Source organism: Pleurodeles waltl, chromosome 4_1 (genome assembly GCF_031143425.1).
Source record: "Pleurodeles waltl isolate 20211129_DDA chromosome 4_1, aPleWal1.hap1.20221129, whole genome shotgun sequence".
In the NCBI taxonomy this organism is placed as follows: domain Eukaryota; kingdom Metazoa; phylum Chordata; class Amphibia; order Caudata; family Salamandridae; genus Pleurodeles; species Pleurodeles waltl.
Genome location: NC_090442.1, coordinates 211,589,459 through 211,610,234, shown reverse-complemented (window position 1 = coordinate 211,610,234; position 20,776 = coordinate 211,589,459). Strand labels below are relative to the sequence as shown.

The 20,776-nt window shown below is 40.9% G+C and overlaps 1 protein-coding gene across 1 annotated transcript in view; it reads left to right on the top strand.

Annotated features, from left to right (window-relative positions):
- Positions 1 to 20,776, top strand: part of DDX11 (DEAD/H-box helicase 11) — a 593,235-nt gene that overhangs the window by 55,399 nt on the left and 517,060 nt on the right. Inside the window, exon 3 of the mRNA XM_069228147.1 lies at positions 4,014 to 4,063. The gene's annotated coding sequence lies outside the window, so the exon portion shown is untranslated. The remainder of the gene's footprint in view (positions 1 to 4,013; positions 4,064 to 20,776) is intronic.

Here is a 20,776-nt window from a genome sequence, read left to right as displayed (position 1 = left end):
GGGTTTGAGGTCCCTGGATGAGAAGGTAGAGTCTAACTTAATTGTGGGTATACAGCCCCCTTCTTGGAGCCTCTGCCGGGGCTTGCGGTTTTTTTAGATATGATATGCTGCGGGCCCGAGTGGTGGTAGGCACACGGCCATGTAACTTGTCATGTTATTCTAAATACCAATAAAGAGATTTGATCCATAAAGTTAGGCAAATGTATATGTACCTGACGTGGACAACAGTTGCTTGCATTCAGTTCCTCTGAGTCATTTTCATGCTCCCTTAATTGGATATTTACCCATACTAAATCTCAATTACGTGACATGGCGTAATGGCGCAATCTCAGGCGTGTTGTGCAACAACTGTAATGTGACCTGTCAGAAAGTTTGTAAGATTACGCCAGTGTAAGTAAAAGTTTGCCCAGGCCTAGTACCTAAACACCGAAGAGGGAAGACCAGGTGCAAGGTGAGTGAATGAAAGGGCCCCTCAGGTACCTTTCAAGGAGCAACTTAAAGGTTTGGTACACTATGTGTATTTTAGACCTGACAGCTTTAGGGTGATCATCCCCCAAATTTTTGCCTGCCTCCCTCCATTTTTCGGACCCTATTTTTGCTGGTTTTAGGACTCTGCACACTTTACCACTGCTGACTAGTGCTAAAGTGCATGTGCTGTCTCCCCTAAACATTGTAACATTGGTTCCTACCCAATTGGATACAACCACTGATTCCTTAGGATTGAGACTCATATAAACCTTTAAAAACTGATATCTCCACTTGTGCATATTGGATTTATGTTGTTTTGATCTTATTTTATTCAGATAAATATTATCTATTTTTCTAAACCTGTGTGGTGTATTTTTTGGTGTTTTCACTGGGTTACTGTATGTTATTGCACAAACACTTTACACATTGCCTTCTAAGTTGAGCCTGCCTGCTCTGTGCCAAGCTATCAGAGGGTGAGCACAGGACAATATGGGTTGTGTTGTGACTTACCCTGACTAGGATTGTGGTCCACACTTGGACAGGGTGCATACCTCTCCCAACTAGAGGCCCTATTTCTAACAGTGTATGTATCTAATATAGATATAGACACACACATACTACTGGAACACAGATATACCTGGCTGAATAGATCTAACTAGGGCAAAACCGGTCCTAGGATGCTAGTGTTCCTGTTCAGTGAGGACCTGGTCTGGCAGTTTGGGCTGGACCGTTCCCATGAGGAGCAGGGTCAAGACTGATTTGCATATGGCTGGGTCCAAACTGAAGTGGCATGGTGGGCTAAAAAACATGGATTGGGATGTGGCCTGAGCGATTGCCATTGGCTAAAATTAATTCAAGTATTTCTTCCATCGCCTTGTTCTTTTGGATACTACCTGTGAGAAAGTCACCCTTTTAGCCCTGTTCACCCCAATGTTTCTGACTGATACTGGTAGTAATTAACTCTGACTGTGCCTTGGGCTCTGCTAACCATGCCCAGTGCCAGTGCTCTGAAAAAACAGGTAAATGGTAATTAGGTGTAATAACAATTGGCAATGACAGACCCCTGTAAGCCCCTAATATAATAAGGCAAGGGAGATTCAAACTGCATATAAGGCCCTAGTATATAATAGGGCAGGGAGGTTTAGAGGCCCAGTAGATTTCCTGCATTAGAATGTGCACTGCTGTGTTGCCTACTGTCACTTTTAACGGCAGCCCTGCCTTGCAGACTGACTTTAAAAGTAAAATGAATGCAAGCGCGAATTTGGAATTAAAGGTACTTCCAAAGTGGTAATCTACCTTATTGGTTTACATACAAGTCACTCTTAAGGTCTTCCCTAGGTGCCCCAGGGGTGGAGTGACATGTAACTATAAGCCAGGACATTATAAAAGATCTTCTATATGCCCTGGTGAAGGAAAAACTGCACATTTCATTTTCCCCATTGTAGACACTTAGCTCCGTAGGCTAACATGGAAATATTATATTTAAGTATAAACATTGCTAAGGAGGAGTTAGAAATGTCTTTCAAGGACTCAAAAGATTGGTAATGAAAAATCCAACAAGTTGACATTATTTATCATAACTATTGCAGAAAAGAAGTTATAAGAGCCAAAATTCAACCGTCTAGCAGCCTCTCCTGATTGGTTAGCCTTAATAGACTTAGTCAGGTTGTTTTGATGAGGTGATAACTGGCCTGCATAGAGCAGAGATTATTTGGTGGGGTACCTATGCAGCTGCCAGGACAGGACAGAAAGGAAGCTGTGTAAATCAAACTGGGCTTTAAAGAGAACAGTACAGAAAGGAACGCCAGCCAGACCTACCCCATCTTCCTGTACCCCACAGCCAAGGCCAAGAAAAGGAAATTTCAGATGGTCTGGAGTGTTAATTGAACTGAACCACACCAGTAGGTTGATTTAGCCAGGTATTATTCCTTTGGAGAGGAATCCTCCATCTTGGATTTTTAAAGTGCAGTGCTTTGTGGGACGAGAATATGCCACACTTTGCAGGAAGGTGTCATACTTTTGGGTGGCACCCTGCATTTCATTGGGCAGGCTTGCACCCCTGCGTTTCCCTGCAGACCATTGAATAAATATGTAAGAGCTGCACAGGACTCAGATCTGCTGCCTGAAATTAACAGGAGAATAAGAACTGCCCTGCTGTAAGCCTGGTCTGCACCCCAAGGGACTGGTCTCTGAAGGACTGCTCCTGATGAACACTGGGAATTACAGCCCTGAGGACTTTGCCTTGCTTGCGAAAAGATTAAGGAGTGGACTCCCTGAAAGCAACAGGTTAACAGAGCTTCCCTGCACATCTCCCACAAAAAGTCCTCAGCCTGGAGTGTGTCCAGTGAACTTTTAAGGATTTGCCCTGGTGCATTGTAGGAAGTGTAGTCCAAACTTCCAAGGCCCATCTCAGAGCCTCTAGACCCTTGGATTTGTGTTTTGGACACTTTGAACTCTCAAGGCAGACGTCAGGAAGAAGTTCCAGAAGTCTGGAGAATTTTGGAGCAACTTTTGAAAAAAGCTCTATAAGTGGACCGACTGGACGTCGAAAGCCAAGCCCACTACTTTCAATCGCGACCTGGCCTGAATCTCAGGTTCGTGCTGCTGAAAGCTCCGGAGTTCCAGACTATCAGGATTTGACTGGGGCCTCGTGGAAAATCAATCTGACATCGATGCATCGAAATCGGCTTGCTGGAGAGGACTGCCTGACGTTGAGAGAAAATCCTCCAGAATAATTTCTACGTTCAAAGGTAAAATTAATCGAGTCCTCCAGCTCAGTGTATCTGAGCATGGCTCCATAGCAGTCAGCCTCAAATTGGGACTTGGTCCCGGTCTAGTGCGACCAGATGTCCCTGGTTGGCGCTATTGGGTTTTAAGCCCTAGAAAGCACATTTTCTTATGTAATCTTTAAAAATTCATATCTCCGGTTCCCTATATTGGATTTTTGTCATTTTGGTGTAATTTTAAAGATAAATATATGTCCTGTTTTTATAAATTGGTGTGTGATTTTTATTGTTTGTTGTGTCTTATTTAATGTACTGGTGTATTTAATTTTTTTACATACCTGTCTCCTAAGTTGAGTCATCCTGCTCGCAGCCAGCTACCAAGGGTTGAGCCAGGGGCTAATGTATTTGGACCTTGACTGGACCTAGTGTGGGGTGGTGACCTGTTACTAAGCGTAAGTACCTACCTGCATTACTTATAATCCACCCTCGAACACTATCATAGGCAGAGACCATCACCCATAGCACGGGTTTGGGGTAGATGATTGGCGGACATTGCTCGAGCCTTAGACAGTGGTAGCCATCTTGATTGTAGTTATGCTCCATCTCAACCGCCAAGCCTAGTCTTCACCCTTCACGATCACATGTTCATATGAAGGTGAAGTTGTGATTTGAAGAGAATGAGGCTAAAGTAAGTTTTCTATTCTTAGTAGTTGATAATATGTCTACATGGTGAAACAGCAATACTTATCTTCAAACATTTTTATATAGTGACCATAACTATCACAGCCCCCTATAGACACATGACGTTTTCTATTTCAGATCATACCAAGCCTGAATATAGAAACATAACTTCATTGCTGCAATTAGAGGTACTGTATTTATCAAATTACTATTTGAATTTTTCCCCCTAACACACAACAGGGCCCCAGAGACATTAGTGAATATACTTCGTGTGTACAAATGACAACATACATAACTAGTTTTTGCACTTTACTGTGTATTATTTACCACTGACGCACATGACATCTGTAGTTTATCAAACTTGACACTTTCTGCTGATGATGGAAGCTCAGTCTGTTTTAGGACATAAGTGGCACCTTTTTGTTAAATGTCATTATTACAAGGGATTGTAACAATATTTGAATAATGTGTATAATTTCAGTCTTGGGGAAGTCCAGAGGACGAAACATGGGTTGGCTGATATGTAAAAAGTAATTAAGTACATAACGTGTATTACTGAGTTCGTAATGCAAAAAGAGCTGTGATATATAATTCTAATGATACCAGTGGTCATTGTATCAAGACTGTACGGTCTTTCAGTTATCCACTAAAGAAATATGTCCATGTTTTAGCTTATTACGGCATGCAATTATTTGTTTTAAATATAAGCGGACAATTCCATCTGGGCACGAGTTCAGCATTGAATCAGGATTATTCAGAATAAATAGGGATGCCTGTCCCCTATTGTTTTAAAAATACAAATAAACAAAGCCAAGGCTATTACAAAATGTTGGGCAGCCCAGCCTAGTGAAATATGTTTTCTTTATGATACAGGACCATATCATGTTTACTTTATGTAGTGTACTGTATATACTAAATGAGAAAAATATCTGTTAAGTTCTCTAAAGATTATGGCATGCTTACATCTCTGTTATCTTGTTTTGAAATAGTTAAGGAACTTTAATAAAGAAGCACAATAGAGGAAACTACCTGACATTGTTTTTTAAAACACAATTTTATGTTCGAGAAACTGATCAAACAGAAAACAGTTGAAATTAAAAAAACAAAAGCATCTCAAAAGTTAAAAATTACAAGGAAGAAACTATCCACTTGTATAGCTGCCGAGAGGTCTGTTTTGTGCAACAGGTTATGCCAGTACTTCCTTTTTATCAGAAAAAAGAAGATGGCAGGTAGGGACAAATTTAAACCTAAGTTGTACGAGCAGTCATTAATTCTGTTACTCCTCAATTTATTTATTTCACTTATTTATTTCAAAAAGATTTTATAGTAAAAAAGGATCTATGATTGTCTAATACAAAACTTAATACATATTACATGAATGGATAGAACATTACTCACAATAATCACAAATAACCCACAGTGAAGAAAAACCAACCCAAATTGATACCCTGCATATTTGAATAGTGGTCACTATTGCATAACTTCGCTTGTGATCCACTTCTATCAACTAAGGCAATGGGCTTTTCATGCACTTTAATATCAACGTATTGTGTATTTCTTTCACACAAGCGTGATATAGTGCATTTTTAAGTCTTTACAATATAGTCCGTTATTTGACAAGCCCGATGCACTTGCAATAAAATGAAGTCAACGCGTTTCGGCGTACTGATTTAGGGCCTCATCAGGACTGAAGAAGGGCAATCATAGTTCTAAAAACAATCAAACAAACAAAAAGTGCTTTCAGATATATATACAATATCATACATATAGTAAATAAATAAATGAAAAGGTGTAGATAACATGCCAACAGACTGTTTGATAATCAATCTATCTTTCTTTTGTAAACAGTATTAGCTTAATATGGGAGTATTTCCAACTTTGCAATCAATCATCAAGTGTTTTTTTTTTAAATCTGACTGGACGACCATGTTTTAACTGTATTGAAACTTATCTGAATAAACCTTCCACAAGGTGTGCTCTATTTTAATTACGTGAACCTCATGATTTTATCTTACTTGTAGAAGAACACACGAAGGACAACCAATCACTTTTATTGTCTCTCTTCCTCAAACGTTGCGCCAAGCTGATATTGCTTATTTAAAACAAAGTTAACCAGCGAGGCTCATACTGACCACCTGCCAGGGGAATAAACGGAAACCTCATAAGCAAAGAGGTCCTTGTTTAGAGAACAAAGTGACAACTGACTTAACTTAATGACCAAACCAGCAGCTAAACCTTGTGACTACAAAGCACACAAAATGTAGCGTCCGTCTTACCGGGTACGGCGTGTCCTGGTAGCACTTTCTTTTTCGGCACGGCTGCCTCGGAACACGTCTTCCGTATATGGGTAGTTGCTAAGCAACGTCACGTTCACTACAGCGTGCTGACGCTATACATAGCAACGGACATCGGGAAATGAATCAATTAGTTGTAGCGGCCTACTCTAATAGCGAAGTGGCCATCTTGGAACAGGATAAAACAACCATCCTTCGGTTATTTTGTGCGAACGCGAGTTCTACTACAATTGAAGAACGAATATCGTCCTCAATACCATTACTGAATATTGACACCTGAGTTAATTAGAGATGGTATACATCAGTTGCAGCAGGGGAAACTTGCTTTTTGCAAAACTTATCTATTGTCATAGAGTCCTATGTATTCAAACAGAATATCCTCTTAGAACAATTGTATCGGCCATCTTAAAAGTACCTCATTTTTTAATACTTCCTACCTAGGGAGTTCTTTAAAAAGAATTATCTTACAATTCTGGACTATTTTAACGGGTGTTGTCAGTTAAAGAATGTAGCCCATAACACATATATATAAACTTTTTCTTCAAGACTGAATAAAAACAAACATAGTAATGAATATACATATCAATCCGATACAATGCAATACATTGTAGTTCTGTAAGCACTGCCAAATTTTGAAAATTATTTGAACTAAATTGGAGGTCTCACTTAATTGAAGCCCACATTTCATCATCATCATTTAGTCCGGTTTTAGCTGTGTGGAACCTCTCAATGAATCTTGCTTCCATTTTTAGTAATTTCTTTGTCATTGTAGATCCATCCAATTTGGGTTGTATTGCCAATAGTACTGTCCACCAGATATCTTCTTCTGTGTGCATCCAGTCCATATAGTGCTCGACTAATGGTGCTCCTTTAACTCCACATTTGATGCTAGAACGGTGTTGAAGAATCCTAGTTTTTATTGGTTGTGAAGTCTGTCCAATGTACGTTTTTCCACATGGGCACATAATACAATAGATCACATTTTTAGTGTTACAGTTAGTAAACTCATTTTGAACATTTACTCTTCCATTTATTTTAACCTCTTTGGTATCTTGTGTGTATTTGCATGCCAAACATTTACCACATCTATGGTGCCCTTGGATTGCTGGCAGTTGTAACAGAGTTCTGAGATCTTTCTTTCTTTCAGGTTGTTTTTGCGCTGCCTTAACCCATTGGTCTTTTAGGCTATGTGCCTTCTTAAATGAAAAAAGTGGTTTATCTATATTTAACTCGCTGATAATTTTCCAGTTACGTTCAATAACAGATCGTATTTTGTTTGCCTTAGGGCTAAAAGTGATCACACATGTTAGAGGTACATCTTTTGTTTTTTCTTTTGGGACCAGTAGTGTTTCTTTTGGAGTGAACCAAGCCCTTTTAGCTGCATTTTTAACCAATTTTTTAGGGTATCCTCTATCAATAAGTTTCTTAGTCAAATCTTCTGCATTGTTGAAATAATCAGTTTTTTCAGTACAATTCCTTCTAATTCTTAAAAATTGACCATAAGGTAAATTCTGTTTGAGTGTTCGTGGATGTCCACTTGAAAAATGTAACAGAGTGTTACGATCTGTGGGTTTTTTATATAGGCTGACTGCTAGTTTACCGTTTTTATTCCATATCCATAAGTCGAGGAAATTGATTTTAGCTTTATCTTTACTCATAGTAAATGTGAAATCGACTGTACGGTGGTTTAGCCAGTCATGGAATGCTTTTAAAGTTTCTTCCGTCCCTCGCCAGACCATCAGAATATCATCGATATATCGAAACCAATGATCAATGTGCTTTCTAAAAGGATTAGTTGGTGGATATACCCATTTATGTTCAAAGTAGTCCATCACTAAGTTAGCGATCTCTGGGGCAAAACTGCAACCCATTGCAACGCCTTTGACTTGGCGATATAGCTGATCGTTATATTTGAAGAAGTTGTTTTTTAGACAAAGTGTGGCTAACTCCACTAAGAATTCTGTAGGCGGAGTCTGAGGTTGAGAATTATTATTCAAAGTTTTTCTGATGATTTCAATAGCTTCGTCTTGTGGGATATTAGTGTACAGTGACTCAATATCGAAGGTAACCAATAACTGGCTATTCTCTTCGAATGCTAGATTTTCTAACTTGTTGATGATATCCATGGAGTCCCTTACATAAGCTGGTGTTTTAGTTACAGCAGGTTTTATAAACACATCAACAAATTGGGCAAGAGGTTCTAAGATGGAGCCACAGGCCGATACTATTGGTCTGCCCGGTGGATGCTCTGAATTTTTATGGATCTTGGGAAGAATATAAAAACGAGGGATTCTTTCGTCAGACTGGTTTAGAAAGTTATATTCTTTTATACTGATCCATCCTTGTTCTTTCGCTTTAATTGTAAGTGTGTCAATTTTACTGCTGACCTGTTTTGGTATATCATCTTGTATTTCTCGGTAATGGAGTGGGTTACTCAATTGCCTCATGGCTTCCTGATTGTACTGTTCTTTGCCCCAAATAACAATCCCACCTCCTTTTCTGCCGGTTTTATAATGATTTCTTGATTTTCAGCCAAATCTTTAATGGCTTCTTTTTCTATTCTGGAACAATTATCATTAAAATAGATTCTTTTAGAGTTGAGTGAGTCTAATTCTTTTAACACCAGATTCTCAAATACTTTAATTTCTTCAGGTAAATCATTTCTCTCTGGTAGAAAACTAGATTTCGGTCTGAGACCACTGTCCTCATTAACATCTTGCGTTGGAGTTGTGCTGAAAAAAGCTCTCAGTCTAACCTTACGAAGAAATTTCAATATTACTATTTTGCTTTCAACAGGGTCTTGGTTCCCAATGGGAACAAATGATAATCCTTTACTTAGCACGTGTTTTTCTATTTGTGTGAGAGGGTGTGAAGACAAATTATAGATGGGGATTGGGTCTTCTGGTCTCATTATTGTCGTCTGTAGGCTCTCCTTCTGGTTCGAAAAAAGTTTTGATCTTGAAATTGCCCTCTGGAGTTGCCACCCCCTCTCGACCCTCTGCAGCTGCCTCTGCCTAAAAAAGGTTGTGCCGCAGAGAAAGCGCCTTGTGTCTCTGATTCGGATTCAGAAGAGGTATCTGAGAAAGTGATGAATTTTTTGCGTGATCTTGTCTGAAATTGAAGGTTGAGATTATTGGGATTGTTGTTTTTATAGAAATCTTCTCTTAAGTAAGGGTAGGTATTAAGAATATCAAAATTCTTTATATCTCGAGCTAGTTTGGTTGTTTTTTGATTGATTGTATTGATTTTAAAGTCTGCTATAGTTTTATTAACTGCATCCAACAATTGTTGGGCATTTTGTATGGTGTTATCTGCAGTAATCTCTTGTTCTAAATCGGCAATTTCTTTTAGTTCACACTCACTGATCCTTAGAGCTGTTTCAACCGACAAAGCTAACCAATCACGAGAACATTTGGTCCCTACCCCACTAAATTGTGTTAAGTATTTAGGGTCACCAGTAAAAATCACTGGAATATTTTTAACTTGTAAACCTGGTGGAATTGTATTATTTTTTAGATGTTCAAGTAATACCTGTGCATGTAGTTGGGTTCGTGTATTTTTCTTCTTAAGCTGTTTTAATCTCTCTATTTTATCTAATTTCGGTGTCTCACTTGGTGGAGATTCTCCACTAAGAAGTGATGGTAATTCTAAGAGCTTCGATATTTGTTCATCTGTATAGCTAACTGTTTGATGATCTGACATATTATCTGTTTAATGTACGAGGTGCACCAATTTGCACTTTGACGATTGTCTGTGGCAAACCACCTAATAAGCAACCAATCATATCCTTTTTAACCGAATAATATATTATTCAACCTCCAAATAATGGGGTTGAAATATCTCTCATATATTTCAATGAATCCCTCACACCTAACCAGGTGAACAATGAATCTACGAGAAAACGGGGAACCCTATAACCCTAGCCTGCCCAGGGTAAATACAACATCAGAAAAAAGAAGATGGCAGGTAGGGACAAATTTAAACCTAAGTTGTACGAACAGTCATTAATTCTGTTACTCCTCAATTTATTTATTTCACTTATTTATTTCAAAAAGATTTTATAGTAAAAAAGGATCTATGATTGTCTAATACAAAACTTAATACATATTACATGAATGGATAGAACATTACTCACAATAATCACAAATAACCTACAGTGAAGAAAAACCAACCAAAATTGATACCCTGCATATTTGAATAGTGGTCACTATTGCATAACTTCGCTTGTGATCCACTTCTATTAACTAAGGCAATGGGCTTTTCATGCACTTTAATATCAACGTATTGTGTATTTCTTTCACACAAGCGTGATATAGTGCATTTTTAAGTCTTTACAATATAGTCCGTTATTTGACAAGCCCGATGCACTTGCAATAAAATGAAGTCAACGCGACGTGACGTTGCTTAGCAACTACCCATATACGGAAGACGTGTTCCGAGGCAGCCGTGCCGAAAAAGAAGGTGCTACCAGGACACGCCGTACCCGGTAAGACGGACGCTACATTTTGTGTGCTTTGTAGTCACAAGGTTTAGCTGCTGGTTTGGTCATTAAGTTAAGTCAGTTGTCACTTTGTTCTCTAAACAAGGACCTCTTTGCTTATGAGGTTTCCGTTTATTCCCCTGGCAGGTGGTCAGTATGAGCCTCGCTGGTTAACTTTGTTTTAAATAAGCAATATCAGCTTGGCGCAACGTTTGAGGAAGAGAGACAATAAAAGTGATTGGGTGTCCTTCGTGTGTTCTTCTACAAGTAAGATAAAATCATGAGGTTCACGTAATTAAAATAGAGCACACCTTGTGGAAGGTTTATTCAGATAAGTTTCAATACAGTTAAAACATGGTCGTCCAGTCAGATTTAAAAAAAAACACTTGATGATTGATTGCAAAGTTGGAAATACTCCCATATTAAGCTAATACTGTTTACAAAAGAAAGATAGATTGATTATCAAATATTCTGTTGGCATGTTATCTGCACCTTTTCATTTATTTATTTACTATATGTATGATATTGTATATATATCTGAAAGCACTTTTTGTTTGTTTGGTTGTTTTTAGACCTATGATTGCCCTTCTTCAGTCCTGATGAGGCCCTAAATCAGTAGGCCGAAACGCGTTGACTTCATTTTATTGCAAGTGCATCGGGCTTGTCAAATAACGGACTATATTGTAAAGACTTTAAAATGCACTATATCACACTTGTGTGAAAGAAATACACAATACGTTGATATTAAAGTGCATGAAAAGCCCATTGCCTTAGTTAATAGAAGTGGATCACAAGCGAAGTTATGCAATAGTGACCACTATTCAAATATGCAGGGTATCAATTTTGGTTGGTTTTTCTTCACTGTGGGTTATTTGTGATTATTGTGAGTAATGTTCTATCCATTCATGTAATATGTATTAAGTTTTGTATTAGACAATCATAGATCCTTTTTTACTATAAAATCTTTTTGAAATAAATAAGTGAAAGAAATAAATTGAGGAGTAACAGAATTAATGACTGTTCGTACAACTTAGGTTTAAATTTGTCCCTACCTGCCATCTTCTTTTTTCTGATGTTGTATTTACCCTGGGCAGGCTAGGGTTATAGGGTTCCCCCTGTTTTCTCGTAGTACTTCTTTTTTAGCCAAAACAGTTGCCTTCTGGGAATTGTTGTTTTTGTATCATTATCATTACAGGCTTAAAACCGCAGAATGCAATCTTCTACTAGCCGAAAACAGGACATGGGCACACAAACATGTTTCCCCTATTTTAAATGACCATGTGCTCCCATTGCACATCACCGGGTGTCCCCTAACTGAATATCCACCACTGCTGTCATGGTGCACAACACTCACAGCTCTCTTAATGCACAACACCCATTCCTTCCGTTAGCAGATCACTCAGTCTTCTCATGAGGCACATCACTCAGTGACCCCTAGTGCACATCACTCTGCTCTGGTGTGCTCTCCAGATACAGGTAATGTGGTCCCCCCAGTGGACTTCATCATGTGTCCTCTGCTGTACACCACCATGCACCACTTACTGGATTGGTTGTTTGTATATGAGGGCTGTGCACATGATGGTATTGGGAGTTGTGTCTAGCAAGCTCTATTGGTGTAACTTTAAATGTTCTGCACATAATGGCCACTGGAGCCCCGGGCTTGGAAGGTCATCCTGTGGGAGAGAACGCCAAAGTGGGGGCAGTGCAAGCCACGCAAACTTAGAGATCACAATGTGGTCACAAGACGTTAATGGGAGGCATGAATAAGTATTGATACTGTCCTTGTAATTTTTATTTTTATTTTCCTTATTTATTTATTTATAAAGCACAAACTAACACTACAATTAAGCATCTTGGAGCACCACCACAGGAACAGAGAAGGGTGAATCTTCTGTGAGAGGTACAAAACGATTAGCAAAAGAGACTGATTTTTAAGCCTTTTCTGAAAACCTTGTAGCATTGTACCTTCTTTAGAGTAATACTATATTCATCCTTCTTTTATCTTGTAAATGTATAAGAATACATCGCTCTGTGAACTAATTTCTAAGCTGAGAAGATCATTCACAGGGCACTCTTAGGAACTTTACTCCTTAGAAATGTTAGGTTTAATTATTTACAGTAATCAATCCTTCCTCTTGAGAAGGTGTGTTCAAAGTAGGAGTGAGGAAATGGCTTTTTGCAAGTTCACCTCCACTTTTTGCCCTACGTTTTACCATTAGGTACTGTTGTAATGACCCTGAGAGTACACTGAGGACTGCTAATCAGACCACAGTGCTAGTGCTCTGACCCTTAAAAGTGTATTAGTAATTGGATTATACCCAATTGGAATAGGTTACCTTACCCATGGGTACACATTACCACATTACCAGGGGTACCCATGGCCAGTAAGTTAAAGAGTCCCTCATGGCTGCAGCACTTGTTGTGCCACCATGAAGTTGTCAAAGTAAATCATGTCTCCCAGCTTGTCACTGCAGATTGGTGGAGTAGTTTAAAACTTCTAACACGACTCCACTAACTAATGACAAAGTCCAGACCTTCCTTTTAAAATATATATTTAATCCCGAAGGTAGGCCTGTTGTGCCCTAAGGCGGGATGCCTCTTATTAAAAAGTAGGACAAATATTTGTATATATCCTAACCAACGCTCCCTCTAACTATTTTTCTTTGTATGCGGCAGCACAGAACCTATGTGCATTCTTTTGTGAGCTGTGTGTGAAAAGAAACTCAACTAGAACCACAATGCAAGTGTGCAACATTTAAGGTTCAATATGGGGTAACCATTGTTTCATTTGTTTTAAAGAAATGGTCTGAAAAGTGAATATTTAACTATTATTTGTCATGCTAAAAGCCATAGGTCCTACAGAAAAGTCTAGATCAGGAAGTACAGTTTCTGAAAATATTCCAGTATTTCATGATCTGCCAGCACACCCAGAAAAAATATTGCTCTGAGACAGAAAATTCCTTTATGTACGTTATGTATTTGTACAGTCTAACCCACAAAACTGGTCTGGGGTTGTTTATGGTCTCGTTCAGAAAGGACCAGGCTTGGCAGCTCGAGCTGGGCTCTTCCTCTTGGAGAAGGGTAGAGACTGATTTGCATATGGCCAATCAAGTCTAACGTGGCATGATGGGCAAATGAATGATGGTTTGGAATTCTACCCCAAGCGATTGCTAATGGTTAGACTTCTTGCAAGCACCTTTCTGTTGGCTTTGTGTGTTTGATTTATTTTGTAGAGTGCCAGATTCTTTTCAGGTGCATTGTAGAACTTTCTATTAGCACAAGATCAACCATGCTAATCTGGGAAATGAATCCATGTCTTATAGTAAGAGAAATAACATTCCATCCTGAAATGTAGTAGCTATCTAATATACAATGGCAGGAAACGTCGATCAGAATTCATGTAACAGGAGTATACATCCATCTGTATTACCAAGCCACAGAATACGTCAATCGGAATTTCTTTGCACTTTAGCAGAGTTATATGTACATATATATATACACATACATGTGAATAACTAAATATGCAATTCAGAGATAATGGAGGTCATTCTGACCCTGGCGGTAAAAACCGCCAGGGCCAACGACCGCGGGAGCACCGCCAACAGGCTGGCGGTGCTCCCTTGGGCATTCTGACCGTGGCGGTACAGCCGCGGTCAGAAACGGAAAACCGGCGGTGTACCGCCGGTTTTCCGCTGCCCTGGGGAATCCTCCATGCGCCGCCATGGGGATTCCGACCCCCATACCGCCATCCTGTTCCAGGCGGTTTTGGCCGCCAGGAACAGGATGGCGGTATGGGGTGTCATGGGGCCCCCGTAACAGGGCCCCACCAAGATTTTCAGTGTCTGCCATGCAGACACTGAAAATCGCGACAGGTGCAACTGCACCCGTCGCACCCCTTCCACTCCGCCGGCTCCATTCGGAGCCGGCATCCTCATGGAAGGGTGTTTCCCGCTGGGCTGGCGGGCGGCCTTCTGGCGGTCGCCCGCCAACCCAGCGGGAAGCCCAGAATACCCGCGGCGGTCTTTTGACCGCGCAGCGGTATTCTGGCGGTCCCAGGCAGAATGACCCCCAATGTGTCAACAAGCTTTTGCCTCATGATTCCATCATCTTACTTTTCTAACAAACAAGTCTCTGTGGGCAGCCATCTCCAGCATGTGAACTTAGTCTTAGCAGCATTTGTAGCCACATTATTGCCCTCATTCAAAACTATAGATTCTTCTGTTTACAATGTTGGGACCCATCTGTGCTTTTTCTCTCTCACTCAATCAAACTAATTCTTTCACTCATTGTAAGAGCATGATTTAGAGTTTGGTGGACGGGTTACTCCTCACAACAGTGATGGGTATCCTGCCCGCTATATTATGTGATTTATATAGTTTGGTGGGTGCGACATCTGTCACAGTTTTGATGGAGTAACCCCTTCGCCAAACTCTAAGTGAGGCCCTAATTCTCTCTTGCTCACTTAATAATTTACAAAAAACTCTTACGCGTTCATACTTTTGCTATTTTACCCACTGGTTCACTGTGGCCCTAAATACAAGTGGGCTGTTAATTCTATTTCAAGTGTAAACTTCCACTTGTACCTGAATTTGAATGATCATTCAAGAGAGTTTCCTTGTGGATTCTTGGCAGGTAAAACCTAGCATATAAATGTGAAATTTGTCTATAATGTTTGAATTCCTTATTCAGAGGGTTGTAACTCAAATGTGGGTGCAAATTAGGCATTGGCTAATTCCCACATTCTGTGCAAAATATTGTTAGTGGGTGTGCACTTTGCATCACATTGTAACCAAGCTGTTGCTCTCTTACACTCCCTATCTTGCTATTTTATTCCATTTTTAGCTTAGAAATAACTCTGTCATACTTTCAACCAAAAATGATTTGCACTCTCAGCTATGAATCACACATATCTTTGCTGTGTAGCGAGTCTTCTTAAGTAATTAGTCTTCCTAATAGCTAGGCAGATACATGAACCTTTTGGTACAGCTCTGTAGTCTAGGAGATCTGCCCAATGTTCAAACTCAGTCACCCCCATATAAACATATTAGATTCCGGTGTGAGATGGGAACATGTTGAAAGTCATCTCCTGGACGATGTAAAGATGCTGCTAGTGGTAGACTGTGTTCTATAAGAGTGCTATTTAGCAATAACAAACAACTAAAATCCTTGCATTCTCAAATATAGAAGAAATAAACAGAATAATAGAGGGTGAAGCACTCTTAAAATACATACATGTTCTTTTGGTTCTTCGTTGCAGCACTGACAAGTGTACCATAACTTGTAAACCTACCTTTCCAATTGGCTAAATATAGTTTACAGATCGAAGAGCTAACATAAGCTGGACGTGGTTTAGAAGCACATTTGGTTAAAAAAAATTGAATTATTTTATTTCATTTATTTGTGTAGTTTAGTACACTGTGAGCAAGGCCTAATGGCTGAAAGAGCTTAACATCAATAAGAAAATTGTGAGTCAGAACATACATAAAATAAAGACAAGAATGAGAAAACATGAAGTGGGAAAGCAACAGTTAAAACAAAATACACATGGAAAACAACTTTCAAGAAAAGAAAGAGAAAATGTGTATAACTTGTTTCCAAAATGGTTAGACTGAAAACAAAATGGTGGTGCATTCAATCAGGGTTTCTTCACCCGGATAGATAGTCACACATTACATTACATTAACTTAAATTATGTATACAAAGTCCAGTCCTGCCATGTGTGACACAAATCAGCTTCTCTCACTCCTATCTTCACATTTGCTTTCTTTTCACATCTTCATTTGCCATTTACAGGGTATTTCTGTTGCTCAGCAGAAAGTTCCTTTGTAATGAGTGGTCACGCAGGCCCGTGGCATGGTAATACTGAGTTACAGGAAATGTAGAACACGAGGCTGAAAATATAATGCAACACACATTAGCAGAAAGAGCTACACAGATGTATGTAACACTGCAGGCCCAAATCCAGTACTGACAGGAAAAAGGTGAAGATTTCACTTGAGGACACACTGAAATGAGTAACTTTAAAGGGTTTCAGTTAAAAGCTAACTCATGTTTAGCAAAACATGTAGGTATTTGCAACTCTAGGCTCACTGGCACATACTTCATGTTTCCAAATAGACTGTAACCGGTTTAGACAAAAAGTGCAGGAAATCTAATCAGTTCAGATTAGATGGAGGTCTTAGAGTTAGAATGATAAGGCACACCTGGTACTGAAGTTGTATTTATTACAAAAATGTATGTATTCTAGAGTGAAAAATGGTTAGTTTGTCGAGCATTGTTAAAGCCACAAGTGAAGTATTTGTAGAGGATTAGCTTAGAGTTGAGGGGTTATGGGATCACAGGTGTTCAAATTTTTTTTTGTTTCAATCTCTGACTGGCCAGTCAATCATTATTTAATGTTTTGTAATAAAACATTGTGTGATTTTGTTTATAAGAGGCTATCTGTGCTACATCAACTTGAGACCACCTGCCTGTCTGTGTGAGGAGGGTCGATCTCCCTGTCGTGACAGTAAAGGGCTGTCTTTACATTGCCAAAGAGAAGTTTGTTGTTCTTTCCATTTTTTAAGTTTTGATTCACCCTGCAACAACTGATGGATGTATTCTCCTGCCACATGAATTCTGATGGATGCTTCCTGTCATTGTATATCAGATAGATATCACATTTCAGGATGGAATATTGTTTCTCTTGCTATAAAACATGGCTTAATTTCCTAGATTAGCATGATTGATCTTGTGCTAATAATAATGTTCTACCATGCACATGAAAAGCATCTGGCACTCTACAAATAAATCAAACACACAAAAGCCAACGTGCAACAGCTCAGGCATGCACCTTACAGGGAACTATGGTTCTAACAATAAAAACCTCAAATTGTTGTTTTTATTGTAGAAAGGTTAGTAGTCCCAATGGGAAGTACAGGATTATATGCTGAAAACTCAGCTGTGCTAACTTCTGAATGGGACTACTAAAGTTGGTACTTCAAGGTATCAAAAGAATTGTTGCATTGAATCCAATTTGATGCCAAGTTGAAGTTAATATTACATTTTAGTACGAGGCAACCTTTGAAAGTTGTCACTCTGTTCCCCAGGTATTCCAATGGGCATTTACAGTTGCTGGCCATGAGACAGTCCTCTGTCTTCCCATGGAGAAGTATGAACAACTCCCAGGAAAGGACACAATAGAGGCCTGCTGTTGCAAGAGGTGTTACCTCTCTCGGGCAGGATGAAAAACTAGGTGTGAGCCCAAAAGGTGGACACACACAAGGGGGCTGCTGTTTTGTTCTGGTAAACAGGTTAGCGTCAGGGGCAGAGAGGGGAAACAGTAGTCAAACTCTTTTTCCTGTGGGCGTGTAGCCCTCAGATGGCCACACCTCTAGGGTGAGATACCAAACTCTGAACATCAAGAGAAGGGTCCTGCCATCTTGAGAGTGGGCAGAATGTTGCGCTCTGGGATAGCTAGATGACATACATTGCAAGAAGTCATTAGCAGGCGGGAGGGGAACTGGTAGCCCCTTGGCTAGTAGTCACAGCATCCCATAGGGCATGTTATGAGCATAAAGGTGGCACCCCTGGCACTCAGACCTTAGATCATGTCTGTACTGGAGGGATGATCACAGAAGGACTGCCCGGGTGGTCCCTGGACATGGCAAATAGAGGCTGCACCAAAGACTGGACTGCATCTGCTGCTCCTGGGCTAGCAAAAAGAGAACTGTGCCTGTTCAAGAAAAAGTCGAACCGAGCCCCAGAAAGAAGAGGTGAACCCCATGAGTCAGTTGGCTGACTTCCTGTAACAGCTCCAGGACCACAAAAGGTGAAGAGACCTCCTTTGTGAGTTGGTAGCTACAATCACTTAGTCGCTGATGACTGTCAAAGCACAACCAGGGAGACTGAACCTCAACACTCAAAGTTACACCTTAGTCTGCTGGACTCAGGAGAGTCATCAAAGTGCATGTTAGCTGCCCAAGACCAACTCTAGCGAAGCTTCAAAGGAACCAATGGTTTGGCTGTGACAGGAGACCAGTAGACCAGTGACAACTGGCTTTTGGCTGGAATTCATCTGTACACTGAGTGACACTGAGCTCTATGGCCATGCTTCCCCACTGTGTTTGTGGACCAAGGGGTGGTCCCAGGAAGCTCCCGTCGCCCAGATCATCATCCTCAGGATCTTCAGGATCTTTAGCATCCTGTATCCCTTGCATCAGGCCCACTCCATTGATGTCTATGAAGCCTGGAACTGGACTGGAGACTGCTTTAACTGCAAGGTAACCATCCTGTTAAGCGTTATTGGCCCCTGTGACTTGCTCCATGCTGGAGTTGGTTGCCTAAAGTGGGTCAGGGTACTGTAATGGGTTCTTTATCCCTGAAGCAAATAAAAGGGATATTGGAATAAGATAACAGGCGCAGAAGGTAGGGTTTAGTTAGTTTATTCGTGTTTCGGTTTTAAGGATGGCTTTTTATCCCTTGTTTTGTTCACACGGATAACGCACTTGCAATCCAGAAATAATTAACAAAAGTTCCCCTTCTTTTTTTCTCTTTCAGGGTTTTGGTGGTAGTCCGTGAGTAACGCAGTCCAGCCTTGGGAAGGTCTCCAGTCCTCCTCTTCGTCAGGGGGCCAGGCTCTCCAAAGAAATAGAAAGTAGGATAACAAAACAGGTAAGTGGGATATATATATATAAGGTAAGTATATAGGGTTAGTAGGGCGGTGAGGGGAGGGGGGCAGGTATAAGTGAAGGGAAGTGAGGGTTTAACTGTCCTTTGGTTGTGGTTCCCCCCTTTGGGTTTTCTCAGACCTTCTCCTCCTTGTAGAAATCCTCTGGTGGTTGGTTTTTGTGAGGTTAGGTTTACTTTAGGGGTCTTTGTTATATGGCCTCCCCTTCCCGGCAGGACCTCCCTTCCTTTCCCTTGGCTCCCCTTTTTCCTAACAACCACCCTCTAGCAAACCCCCAGCTGCGGTACGAACGTACCTGAGGTGGCCACGCCCCTCCTGGGACGTGGCCGGCACTTTGGCAGCCTCCCGGCTTCTCTCCGACGGGGGCGGGAGAGCCCCGGGGCTCTCCTCTCTCTCTCGGGGTCTCGGTTCCTTCGGCGGGTTCCTTCCTCTCTGTCGTCGGCGTCCCGGTCTCCTTCTCCTCCGGCCGCGCACGTCGAGATCCCACTTCCGTCTCCTCTCCCTTTTTGTCCTCTTTTGGTCCGTCTTTTCTTTTGGTTGTCGTCCAGACGCCGAAGGCGTCTGACGTCACAGGCTCGCGTCCGTCCCGCACAATGTCCTGGAAACCGGCGTCCGGAGACGTCCGGTTACACATCCCCTCCCTTGAATGGGGCTGTTCGAGACCCAAAGGTCCCGGGAACCGGGATAAATAGTCAGCCTGTCCCATAAGATCACCAGGGAGATGGCAAACCTGGAAGGAGAAAGGTTGAAGCTCCATAAACCATCTCAATATGCGACTGTTGGTATCTTTATACCTCGATAGCCAGGTGAGGGGAGCGTGGTCCGTATATAATAGAAAGGATCTTCCCAGGAGGTAATATTGGAGGCTCTCAAGTGCCCACTTGATGGCGAGACATTCTCGCTCAATAATGGGATAGTTTCGCTCCCTGGGAAACAGTTTACGGCTAATAAAGACCACGGGGTGACTAATACCTTTTCCATCTTTCTGAAAAAGCACGGCCCCCAGACCCACGTCTGAGGCATCCGTTTGGAGGTGAAAGGGGACAGTGAAGTCAGGACATTTTAAAATCGGTTGGGTAGTGAGGTATCTTTGTAGGGTACGGTAACTATGGGATTGTACGGGGTTTAAATTTGTGATATTTTTTTTCTGTCCTTTCCTCAGGAGATCGGTTAGGGGAGCGGCCACGGTGGAATAATGGGGTATAAATCTCCGGTAGTAGCCTACTAAGCCTAAGAATGAGCGGACCTCCTTTTTCGTTGTGGGTGCCTCTATCCGTAGGATGGCTTCAACTTTACTCATTTGTGGTCTAAGTATACCTTTCCCTATATGATATCCTAGATAAGAGATCTCATTGAACGCCAACCGGCTTTTGGAGGCATTGGCTGTTAACCCAGCCCCTCGTAACGCTGTAAAGATTTTGGTTAAATGTGTCAAGTGGTCCTCCCAAGTCTCGCTGTG